A 12,708-nucleotide genomic window follows, 5' to 3' on the forward strand; every position below is an offset into this window, starting at 1 on the left:
ACTGTGAGTGAGCCGATTCCCTTGGCTGAGAAGCAACCCCACACATGAATGGTTTCAGGATGCTTTACAGTTGGCATGAGACAAGACTGGTGGTAGCGCTCACCTCTTCTTCTCCGAATAAGCTGTTTTCCAGATGTCCCAAACAATCGAAAAGGGGATTCATCAGAGAAAATGACTTTGCCCCAGTCCTCAGCAGTCCACTCCCTGTACCTTTTGCAGAATATCAGTCGGTCCCTGATGTTTTTTCTGGAGAGAAGTGGCTTCTTTGCTGCCCTCCTCAAAACCTGCCCTTGCTCAAAGAGTCTCCGCCTCACAGTGCGTGCAGAAGCACTCACACCAGCCTGCTGCCATTCCTGAGCAAGCTCGGCACTGCTGGTAGTCCGATCCCGCAGCTGAAACAGTTTTAAGATACGGTCCTGGCGCTTGCTGGTCTTTCTTGGGCGCCCTGGAGCCTTTTTGACAACAATGGAAGCTCTCTCCTTGAAGTTCTTGATGATGCGATAGATTGTTGACTGAGGTGCAATCTTTGTAGCTGCGATACTCTTCCCTGTTAGGCCATTTTTGTGCAGTGCAATGATGGCTGCACGTGTTTCTTTAGAGATAACCATGGTTAACTGAAGAGAAACAATGATACCAAGAACCAGCCTCCTTTTAAAGTGTCCAGTGATGTCATTCTTACTTAATCATGACTGATTGATCGCCAGCCCTGTCCTCATCCACACCCACACCTGTGTTAATGGATCAATCACTAAAACGATGTTAGCTGCTCCTTTTAAGGCAGGACTGCAATGATGTTGAAATGTGTTTTGGGGGTTAAAGTTCATTTTCTGGGCAAATATTGACTTTGCAAGTACAGTAATTGCTGTTAAGCTGATCACTCTTTGACATTCAGGAGTATATGCAAATTGCCATTACAAAAAATGAAGCAGTAAACTTTGGAAAAATTACTATTTGTCTCATTCTCAATACTTTTGGCCATGACTGTACAATCACATTATCACATAGTTCAGCGTTATATTTTGCCATTGAGGGAAATACATAAAGGTCATGCTATTTGTGAATAAGCTGCCACCCAGTGTCCATTGACACATTAGTGTAGTCGCCACTATGTAAATCAGTTGTTAATACTTTATTTTGCATGTGGGCAGTATTAAATAATAAGCTTAATTAAAGCTTTAACTATTCTAAATGTTAGCATTCTGGCCAATTTCTATACTAAATAAGGACAATGAAAGTCCCAGAACCCAAGGTTTCCCTGCAGAACTGGCCCATGGGCACCACATTGCCTCCACTGGCTTGTCATCTTCCCATAGTGAATCTTGATCGTAAAGTTGCTCTTATTTGCATTTAGCCGCATAGCAAATTCAGTCTATTATTTTCTGTTATCAGCCATTTCAGACTCACAAAGAGGCTAACGACATTTCTTTCATTGGAAAGAACAGGGAGTCCTAAAAAAAATTGTAGCTCCTTTGTTCACTCCTTTTATATCTGATATCTGTAGTGTTAAAAACAGTACATTTCTATCTATCTGGTATCTGTAGCTCCATCTATAATAAAACTCCACATTATATATGTAGCGCCCCGAGGGTTCGGCCGCTACAGGGGTACTGCACCTCTGCCAGAGGTGTGGTATTCCACTCCCGGGTAAGGATTGAGTATGGACCAGGGCTCAGTTAGCTGCATGCATCACACACACCCCATTTCCGGGGGACAGCTCAACGGTGCTCCCATTAGTATGCAGGCACGACAGAATATGTCCCTGGCTGGAGTGGGGAGGGGGGAGGAAAACCCAGTGATGTAGGAGCAGGAGGGGACGGTTTCTGAGCATAGATAGGAGCTCATTGGTTGCTGGTCACCTGAGCTCACACACTAGGGGAGGGTATATAAGGTGGGCACCATCTTAGTTCTGTGTGCAGAAAGAGGAGAAGTTCAGTCAGTGGAGTGAGAGAAGGAGTTCAACCAGAGAGGGCTGACAGGGAGCTGTGGCTCAGTCTGGGCCCAGCTCCACGAGGCAGGCCTAGGGTGAAGGCCAGAGCCAGAAGAAAGGAACAGAAACAGAAAGGAACAGAAACAGAAAGGAACAGCAAAGAAAAGAGAAGTACCCAAAGTGTAGAAGGACTCAGAAACAAGAAGGCAGAAGGGACCCTAAGAGCCCATGAGAATACCGGGTGAAGGATCAGGCAGATTAAGGGTACCGGATCCCAAGTTGGTGGAGGAGAAACTACCCTCAGCCAAAGACCAGAGGTCGTGATCATTTATTGGTGCGACTCCTCACCAAACCTGCTAGGAAGGCACCATATAGGACAGCGGGGAAAGGGGCCCACGTTTACCCTTGCAGATCCGCGGTAGCTGGACAAAAGTTGGTCACTGGTGGGGCAGGCCAGAGAAAGAATGGAAGGGGGTCCTGTGCCATATTCCTGAACTGCCTGGGGGTTGACCGAGCCCCTCACCTGGTGGACGCAGCACGGCTCGGGCGGTCATTGCTGACAGAAGTGACTGGGAATATACGAACTGTGAGTAAAAGACCCTGGACTGCAACACGTTGTCTTTGTGCTTTTTGCTTCGCCAGCACTAACGGTACTGGGACTCCCTGCACCATCACCCCCACCATCTACTACACTGCCTTGGGGCTGCACTCTTCCCGTGGGGAGTTACACTACCTCAGCTGCCTACACCATCAGCCTCAGCAGTCTGCCTTGCAGCGGCGGTTCATAATAGCCGCAATCCACGGGTGGCGTAGTCGGACATTACCTACAGCACATAGCAGACTACCACTGGTCTGACCACCCTGAGCCACGGAACCGGGTCACCACCACTACCCCCATCGTTTCCCTGTTGCCCGGCTCCGAGTGACCCACGGCCCAGGGGGCGAGTCAGCTTTGGCGTAGTCGGCAGGATCGTGACCAACCCGCCACAAACGGGTATTGCTCGCCTGAAAAGAGGCTGTTTCACTGTACTAAAGATGGCGCCCGCCCCAGAAGAACGAGCGCCATAATGTGCGCGCCAAAAGACCACAGGAAGCCACCTCCCATCGAGGGCCAGGTCCCAGAATGGCGCCAAAGAAGGAGCCCACCCCCAACAGCCATGAGCGCGGCTGTGGAGATGTCCATCAAGGTGGGGGGGCTGCCCCTGAAAGTGATTGTCAGCAGATTACCCCAAGACCACCCCCAATGGGGGCGGAAAGAGAAGAAAACTGTGGGGCAGGGTGCGGTCTGGATCAGTCTGGACAGGCCGCACCCGGGAATGGAAGGAGCGACGAACCCCACCAGCACCCTGGCCCGTAGCCTGCTGCAGGCTGAACCGCCATGCAGCCTGGCAGAGTTGCTGGCACAGCTCCCCAGAGACCCGGAGCGTGCGCGAGCAGCACTAGAAGACCTGGACCGGAGGATGGTCCGGGCACAGCGGGACGTGATCGCCGGGTGGAAGGAGGAGTTGGCCCGGCAAGCCGTGATACGACAGCAGGAGGCGCTACCACCGCCGAGCAGCACGCCTGCCTCCGAGGGCGATGAAGGTGGACCGGAGTCCGGGGACGACGCCGCGGAGGAGGCCACCGAGACCGAGGCAGGTAACGGGGACATCAACACGCCAAGCCCTGAGGCCGCAAGCCTGCCCCCGCCTCCCGCTGCAGGACCCGAAGCCCCGGGGACCGTACCTGCCACCGCACCCCCGCTATTCCCGGCTAGGCCTCAGGCAGCAAGAGCCGCGGCCACGCCCCGCGCCGTGCCCTTTAACCCCTGGCGCAGTAAAGAGAGACATCACAGGCTGGGACGCAAGGCCTAGTGCACCCGGGCGCCGCTGCCTCACCAGCGCCCCCTACCTTGACTGCGCCACTCCCGGGCACGACCAGCAGGCGACCACCGGCGTGGTCGCAAGGCGGAGTGCCCCCGGGCGCTGCTCCCCAACCGGGGCCCTCTGCCATACTACCCCTGGGCGCGGATCTATTCGCCCAGCACACCGGCCCGGATGGACTGCCCCTGGTGTGGCTGGCCTAGCTGACCAGCGGCCACCCATGGAGAGCTCAACTCCTGCGTGAGCCCCTGATACCTGCTCTGGAGCCTGTGGAAGTCACCCAGCCCTCACTACTGGATGTCCAGTTCGAGTGGGACCCCACTGGTGAAAATCTAATGGGGTTCACCCAAGAAACCCGGGCGGACGCAGCCGGTCGCCTGGAGTTCTGCCGTCAACAGCTGGCGACCTTTGAGAGAGAGCGGCGGGAGAGGCGTATCAGGGAGGAGCGACTCCAAGCCCGGAGCGCAGAACAGAAGCGGAGAGCTCGTCAGAATCCCCAAGCCGCCCGCGTTCCCCGAGCCACCGGGACCGTAGTAAAGTTTCAGCTGGAGCATGGCTGGGGCTTCATTAGAGACCCGGAGGCCACGAACGACGTCTTCGTGACAAGGAGGGACGTCAAGAGTCACCTGCCAGAGGGACATCACGGACGTGACCTGTACCCTGGTGACGTGGTCACCTACACCCGGCACAGGGGCGCAAAGGGATTGTATGCCCTCCACGTCCACCGGCTCACAGAGGAGGAGCTACACTACAATTATGGAGAAAGCCAAGAGGGTCCGGACGGGCCTGAAGACTACCCGGAAGAAGGTGCGCAAGGAGGACACCGCTACTGAAAAGTGGCAGCGCACAAATGTAAATAGTTACCCGTCAGGGTACAAGAAATGTTGTGGGACTGTTACCGGTTCGAAAAGTTGCCCCATCCCCTAAGTTACCTGGCTGGGGACTGAGAACAGCTATCCCTTTCCCTACCTGGCCGAGGACTGAGAGCGGCCATCTTGTACATAGTTGCGCTTCCTAAAGTGCCCTCTACTGGTTTTATAAAAAGACTGCAACGTCTACCTCAAGACAACTTTTGTTGCACCTTTAAGAAGAGTGAACACCTGGTCTCAAGTTGCACCGCGGCCAGTACACAAGAATATGTCTTACTTAAAAAAATGTTTTATATGAAAAAGTTTTATATGCTGCTAGGTGATAATACAAGTGTTTTATATGATGTTTTATATGACAAAAGAGTTCCGGTAGTATTAACTATGACAAAGAAAAGTGTTTCCCATAAAGGGAATTGAACAATGTCGTCCGTTTTCCAATGTAAAAAGTTTTGAAAAAGTTTTGCATGTCTTGTAATCAAATGTCTTTGCTCTTTTCCGGCCCGAGGACGTGCTGTGGTTTACCAGGGGGGAATGTAGCGCCCCGAGGGTTCGGCCGCTACAGGGGTACTGCACCTCTGCCAGAGGTGTGGTATTCCACTCCCGGGTAAGGATGGAGTATGGACCAGGGCTTAGTTAGCTGCATGCATCACACACACCCCATTTCCGGGGGACAGCTCAACGGTGCTCCCATTAGTATGCAGGCACGACAGAATATGTCCCTGGCTGGAGTGGGGAGGGGGGAGGAAAACCCAGTGATGTAGGAGCAGAAGGGGACAGTTTCTGAGCATAGATAGCTCATTGGTTGCTGGTCACCTAAGCTCACACACTAGGGGAGGGTATATAAGGTGGGCACCATCTTAGTTCTGTGTGCAGAAAGAGGAGAAGTTCAGTCAGTGGAGTGAGAGAAGGGGTTCGGCCAGAGAGGGTTGAAAGGGAGCTGTGGCTCAGTCTGGGCCCAGCTCCACGAGGCAGGCCTAGGGTGAAGGCCAGAGCCAGAAGAAAGGAACAGAAACAGAAAGGGAAGAGCAAAGAAAAGAGAAGTACCCAAAGTGTAGAAGGACTCAGAAACAAGAAGGCAGAAGGGACCCTAAGAGCCCATGAGAATACCGGATGAAGGGTCAGGCAGATTAAGGGTACCGGATCCCAAGTTGGTGGAGGAGAAACTACCCTCAGCCAAAGACCGGAGGTCGTGATCATTTATTGGTGCGACACCTCACCAAACCTGCTAGGAAGGCACCATATAGGACAGCGGGGAACGGGGCCCACGTTTACCCGTGCAGATCCGCGGTAGCTGGACAAAAGTTGGTCACTGGTGGGGCAGGCCAGAGAAAGAATGGAAGGGGGTCCTGTGCCATATTCCTGAACTGCCTGGGGGTTGACCGAGCCCCTCACCTGGTGGACGCAGCACGGCTCGGGCGGTCATTGCTGACAGAAGTGACTGGGAATATACGAACTGTGAGTAAAAGACCCTGGACTGCAACACGTTGTCTTTGTGCTTTTTGCTTCGCCAGCACTAACGGTACTGGGACTCCCTGCACCATCACCCTCACCATCTACTACAGTGCCCTGGGGCTGCACTCTTCCCGTGGGGAGTTACACTACCTCAGCTGCCTACACCATCAGCCTCAGCGGTCTGCCTTGCAGCGGCGGTTCATAATAGCCACAATCCACGGGTGGCGTAGTCGGACATTACCTACAGCACATAGCAGACTACCACTGGTCTGACCACCCTGAGCCACGGAACCGGGTCGCCACCACTACCTCCATCGTTTCCTTGTTGCCCTGCTCCGAGTGCCCCATGGCCCAGGGGACGAGTCCTATATAGTACAGACCAAAAGTTTGGGCACACCTTCTCATTTAAAGATTTTTCTGTATTTTCATGACTTTGAAAATTGTACATTCACACTGAAGGCATCAAAACTATGAATTAACACATGTGGAATTATATACTTAACAAAAAAGTGTGAAACAACTGAAAATATGTCTTATATTCTAGGTTCTTCAAAGTAGCCACCTTTTGCTTTAATGACTGCTTTGCACACTCTTGGCATTCTCTTGATGAGCTTCAAGAGGTAGTCACCGGAAATGGTTTTCACTTCACAGGTGTGCCCTGTCAGGTTTAATAAGTGGGATTTCTTGCCTTATAAATGGGGTTGGGACTATCAGTTGTGTTGTGCAGAAGTCTGGTGGATACACAGCTGATAGTCCTACTGAATAGGCTGTTAAAATTTGTATTTTGCAAGAAAAAAGCAGCTAAGTAAAGAAAAACGAGTGGCCCTCATTACTTTAAGAAATGAAGGTCAGTCAGTCCAAAAAATTGGGAAAACTTTGAAAGTGTCCCCAAGTGCAGTTGCAAAAACCATCAAGCGCTACAAAGAAACTGGCTCACATGAGGACCGCCCCAGGAAAGGAAGACCAAGAGTCACCTCTGCTTCTGAGGATAAATTTATCCGAGTCACCAGCCTCAGAAATCGCAGGTTAACAGCAGCTCAGATTAGAGACCAGGTCAATGCCACACAGAGTTCTAGCAGCAGACACATCTCTTCAAAAACTATTAAAAGGAGACTTTGTGCAGCAGGTCTTCATGGTAAAATAGCTGCTAGGAAACCACTGCTAAGGACAGGCAACAAGCAGAAGAGACTTGTTTGGGCTAAAGAACACAAGAAATGGACATTAGACCAGTGGAAATCTGTGCTTTGGTCTGATGAGTCCAAATTTGAGATCTTTGGTTCCAACCACCGTGTCTTTGTGCGACGCAGAAAAGGTGAACGGATGGACTCTACATGCCTGGTTCCCACCATGAAGCATGGAGGAGGAGGTGTGATGGTGTGTGGGTGCTTTGCTGGTGACACTGTTGGGGATTTATTCAAAATTGAAGGCATACTGAACCAGCATGGCTACCACAGCATCTTGCAGCGGCATGCTATTCCATCCTGTTTGCCTTTAGTTGGACCATCATTTATTTTTCAACATGACAATGACCCCAAACACACCTCCAGGCTGTGTAAGGGCTATTTGACCAAGAATGAGAGTGATGGGGTGCTACGCCAGATGACCTGGCCTCCACAGTCACCAGACCTGAACCCAATCGAGATGGTTTGGGGTGAGCTGGACCGCAGAGTGAAGGCAAAAGGGCCAACAAGTGCTAACCATCTCTGGGAACTCCTTCAAGATTGTTGGAAGACCGTTTCCGATGACTACCTCTTGAAGCTCATCAAGAGAATGCCAAGAGTGTGCAAAGCAGTCATCAAATCAAAAGGTGCCTACTTTGAAGAACCTAGAATATAAGACATATTTTCAGTTGTTTCACACTTTTTTGTTAAGTATATAATTCCACATGTGTTAATTCATAGTTTTGATGCCTTAAGTGTGAATGTACAATTTCCATAGTCAAGAAAATACAGAAAAATCTTTAAATGAGAAGGTGTGTCCAAACTTTTGGTCTGTACTGTAGTTCTGTCAAAAAAAGGCAAATGTCCATCAAGTTCAACTAAAGGAGAAGATAAAGGGAAGGTTTATTGGTACATCCATAATGCCTTTTGTGGGTAATATGTGCAAAACGGACAGATTTAAAAGTGAGTTATATTAGTAGAAATAAATACAGTATGTGTGTACCTTATTTTAGTAACATAGAGTTATTTTGGGCATAACCCTTTAAAGAGTTTATCCAAGACTATTGTTTTTTTTACTATAGACCTAAAAACTAATAGGCAAGTAGGTGCTACCCACCTGCCTGTCGTGCCCAGAATCGATCACTGCTGGCACACAGTGGTCACATACCACTTCTGCCGGTGATTCAGTGGATTCTGCTGACATCACATCGAGTGAGCAGCAGTTTCTTTTCCACTCAGCTCTGTTGACAGGATGTGACTGCCGACATCATGCTGATGAACAGCCAGCTCCCCACTGCCTAACTACGGGAGCTGGATGTCAATCATCATTGACAAAGCAGCCCAGAAGAGGAAGAACTGCTCTCTTGACTTTGAGCAGCTGAATCGCCCCCTGGAGCGGTCAATGACCACTCTGTGCCGGCAGCGGGTAGAACGACCTGCATGTTTGTTTTTTTTACTATGGTCTTAAAAGCTAAGTCCTGGATAAACCCTTTGAATTATCTAAAACATGCTTCCATCTAAATATCATACAGTGGGTGAAATAAGTATTGAACACGTCACCAATTTTCTAAGTAAATATATTTCTTAACGTGCTCTTGACATGAAATCCTCACCAGTTGGTAACAACCCATCCATTCCACACAGGCAAAGAAAGTAAACCATGTATGTCCATAAATAAAGTCATGTGTATTAATGAGAAATGACACAAGAAAAAAGTGTTGAACACACTTACGGAAATTTATTTAATACTTTATACAAAAGCCATTGTTGGTGATGACAGCTTCAACACGCCTCCTGTATCGAGAAACTAGTTGCATGCATTGCTCAGGTGTGATTTTGGCCTATTCTTAGACACAAACACTCTTAAAATCCTGAAGGTCCCATGGGCTTCTTCTATGAACTTGGAGCTTTATTTCCTTACATAAATTTTCTATTTGATTCAGGTCAGGTGATTGGCTGAGTCATTCTAGCAGCTTTATTTTTTTTTCTCTGAAACCAATTGAGAGTTTCCTTGGCTGTGTGTTTGGGATCATTGTCTTGCTGAAATATCCATCCTCGTTTCATCTCCATCATCCTCGTAGATGGCAGCAGATTTTAATCAAGAATGTTTTGGAACATTTGTTTATTCATCCTTCCTTCAATTACTTGAAGTTTTCCAGTGCCATATGCTGAAAAACAGCCCCACACCTTCATATTCCCACCTCCAAACTTCACTGTTCGTATGGTGTTTTAAAATGGTGCTTATTGTGGCATCCATAGAGTTCAATTTAGGTCTCATCTGACAAGACTATATTCTCCCAGTATTTCACAGGCTTGTCTAAATGTTGTTTAGCACCTGGTCATGGCCGGTTTATGGTGAAATTATGTTCTTTCCACTTATGGATCATGACCCTAACAGTGCTCATTGGAACCTTCAGGAGTTTAGAAATAGTTCTTTAACCAATGCCCTCAGTATGCTTTGCAACATTGTGAAGGTCTTGAGACAGCTCACTGGTTTTACCCATCATGAGCTGTTTCTTATGTGGCACCTTGGTAATGAGACACCTTTTTATAGGCCATCAGTTGAACCAGCTGATATTACTTTTCTGATAGTTGCAGGATTGCTTTCTAACTACTGATAGATTTCAGCTTTTGTCATGACTTTCCATGGCTTTTTGAACCTCTCTTGTTTCATGTGTCAATACTTTTTCCCTGTGTCATTTCTCATTATTACACATAAGTTATGGACATCTATGGTTTGATTTCTTTGCTTGTGTGGATTGGATGAATTTTTACCAACATCTGATGAGAATTTCAAGTCAATAGCACGTTTAGAAATATATTTACTTAAGAATGGGGTTGTGGTTTGATGGCGGCCTGAGAGGAAACATCTCTCTGCTCTCCTGATCTCCTTGACCCTCCATCCTGAGATAACCCTGTCATCCTGATTGGAATCTCGCATTGGAACTGATGACTCAGTAGACCCTCACTTCAGGAGTTTTGGAGTGGTTCTTAGTCACAGATTTTGATTTTTTGCTGCGGCTACTCTGCTTCCAGCCCTGGCTGCTGAGCTGTGTGGATTCTGTTCAGGCAAGTGTGAAGCAGCTGCTCCTGCCTCCCGGTGAGTGACTGAATCATGGAGGAGAGTGGGGAGCATAGGCGGATTATAATGAGGTCAATCCAGGCTACCGCCCGGGGCCCGCGGCTGCCATGGGGCCAGGGGCTCCCAGGGGCTTGTGGCCGGATTGACCTCATTATAATGTGTGACAGGAGGGCCCGGGAGTTGGAAGATGGAATCTGCTCTGCTGTGTCCAGCGGCGCTGCGAGGATGACTCACCAGCAACTGACTGTGTAAGTGCAAGAGAGGAGGCTCCGCCCACCTGCTCCGGCCTCCAGCAGAGCACAGAGCCAGCTTACAGCATGGCCACTGCTTTCCCTGCCCCCTACCCGGGTCTGAATGTTACCTCTCGGCTCTCCCCCTCCTGCCCTGCAATTACACCGGAGCTCTGCAGTCGGGCCTCAAGAGGAGGGGAGGCTGCCCCACGGAGAAGATGGAAGAACCTGCATCATGTATAGAAAGGGTAAGTCCATGTGCAGTGTGTGTGTTTATATATATATATTTTATATATATATAATGTGTATGTATATGTGTGTGTATGCATCTATATCTATGTATTTGTGGACCATCAGAGGGGCTCACTAGCTGTCGTGGCCCGGCTGCTTCCCCTGTGCAGGACCGCTGGCTCTTCACCTGACATGGCCGTGAGCTGTGCGGCTGTGTCTGGTATTAATGACACGGCAGGGGCGACACTGCGCCTATAATTGTGCTTGTGTATTGCCCCTGCCGCGCCATTACTACCAGACACAACCGCACGGCCATGTCAGGTGAAGTGCCGGCAATCAAGCAGCGCCAGAGGTCCTACATAGATGCTGTAGAAGCAGCCCAGGCCCCAACGGTGAGTGGGCCCCTCTGATGGTCCAGGGCTATGTCTGTGACATGCCGGCGGCCCTGCACTGAGACATGCCTGAGGAGCTGCTGGACAGGACAGTTTTATGTGTTTATAAGATATGTACGTATGCATGTGTCTGTGCGCATATCTGCGTACCGTGTGCATGTGTGCGCATATCTGCATATCGTGCGTGCGCACGTTTGCTGGCCTGGCCGCATCACAGCTAGAAGACACGGCCCTGTGCGCGGCAGTGTCTGCTAGCGTGACGTCACGCAGTGTGCCCTGCACTGCTTCTTACCACCATAGAGGAGCTGGACGACTGGAGCCGAGCAGGGGGACGGTGAGTAATGTGTCAATGTGTGCAGATATCATTGTGTGATATGTCTGTTTATATGTATTTTTGTGTTTCAAATGTGTTTATGGCTATGTGTCCACGATGCAGAAATGCTGCATATTTTTTCCGCTTCTCCCTGGAAGGAAAAACGCATGCAGATTTTACATGCGTTTTTCCCGCCAGGTAGAAGCGTTTGTCAAGCGTTTTTGCATGCATTTCCGCATGCGGGTTATCAAGCACTTTTCCAAGCGATTTTAGCATCACTTGGAAAAGTGCTTGACAACTTGGACACACTATATAAATCCATGCAACCGGCTTATATAGTGTGACCAAGTAATAGTTAAAAAAAGAATAAGAATGGTAAAAAATAAAGATTATACTCACCTTCCGATGGCCCCCGGTCTCCTCAGCAATGCGTCCGGTGTGTTGGGCGGCTCACGGTGGTGTGAAAGGACCTTACGTGACGTCATTTAGTCATGTGACAGGTCACGCGACAGCCGATGTCAGCTGTCGTGTGACCTGTCACATGACTAAATGACGTCATGGCAGGTCCTTTCACACCACCGCGACGCATACAACAGACCGGACGTATCGCTGAGGAGACCGGGGGCTATCGAAAGGTGAGTATAATCTTTATTTTTTTTATTTTAAATTCTTTTTTTTTACAGGTACTATGGTACCCGGGTCTGGATGAGAGCCTCCTCTTCTCAAAACCCGGGTACCATCTGCACATTGAATCGCTTAATATCCGCATGTGCACATGTAGTCATGCGGATATTAAGCGATTCAATGCAAGTCAATGGCGGCAATTACGCTGCGTGTCCGCAAAATTAATGGAGATGCTGCGTTTTTTTCCGCAATGATAATCCGCATTGGAAATATCCGCAGCATGTGCACAGCACATGCGGATTATCTTTGGAGACCATGGGGCATGTATTATCAAGCGTTTTTTCAGCGTTTTCGCTGCGGAAATTCCGTGGCAAAAACGCTTGAAAAACGCACAGTGGGCACGCAGCCTATGTGTGTATGTATTTGTCTTTGTATATGTCTGTATATGTTTGTTTGTGTGTGTGCGGCCTCCTGCTGTATCTGGGGGGGGGGCACCGTGCGTCCTCCGACTGTATCTGGGGGGGGCACCGTGCGTCCTCCGGCTGTATCGGGGGGGGCACCGTGCG

Source organism: Phyllobates terribilis, unplaced genomic scaffold (assembly GCF_046119375.1).
Source record: "Phyllobates terribilis strain yellow unplaced genomic scaffold, ASM4611937v1 Scaffold_5__5_contigs__length_657084704, whole genome shotgun sequence".
NCBI classification, from domain to species: Eukaryota; Metazoa; Chordata; class Amphibia; order Anura; family Dendrobatidae; genus Phyllobates; species Phyllobates terribilis.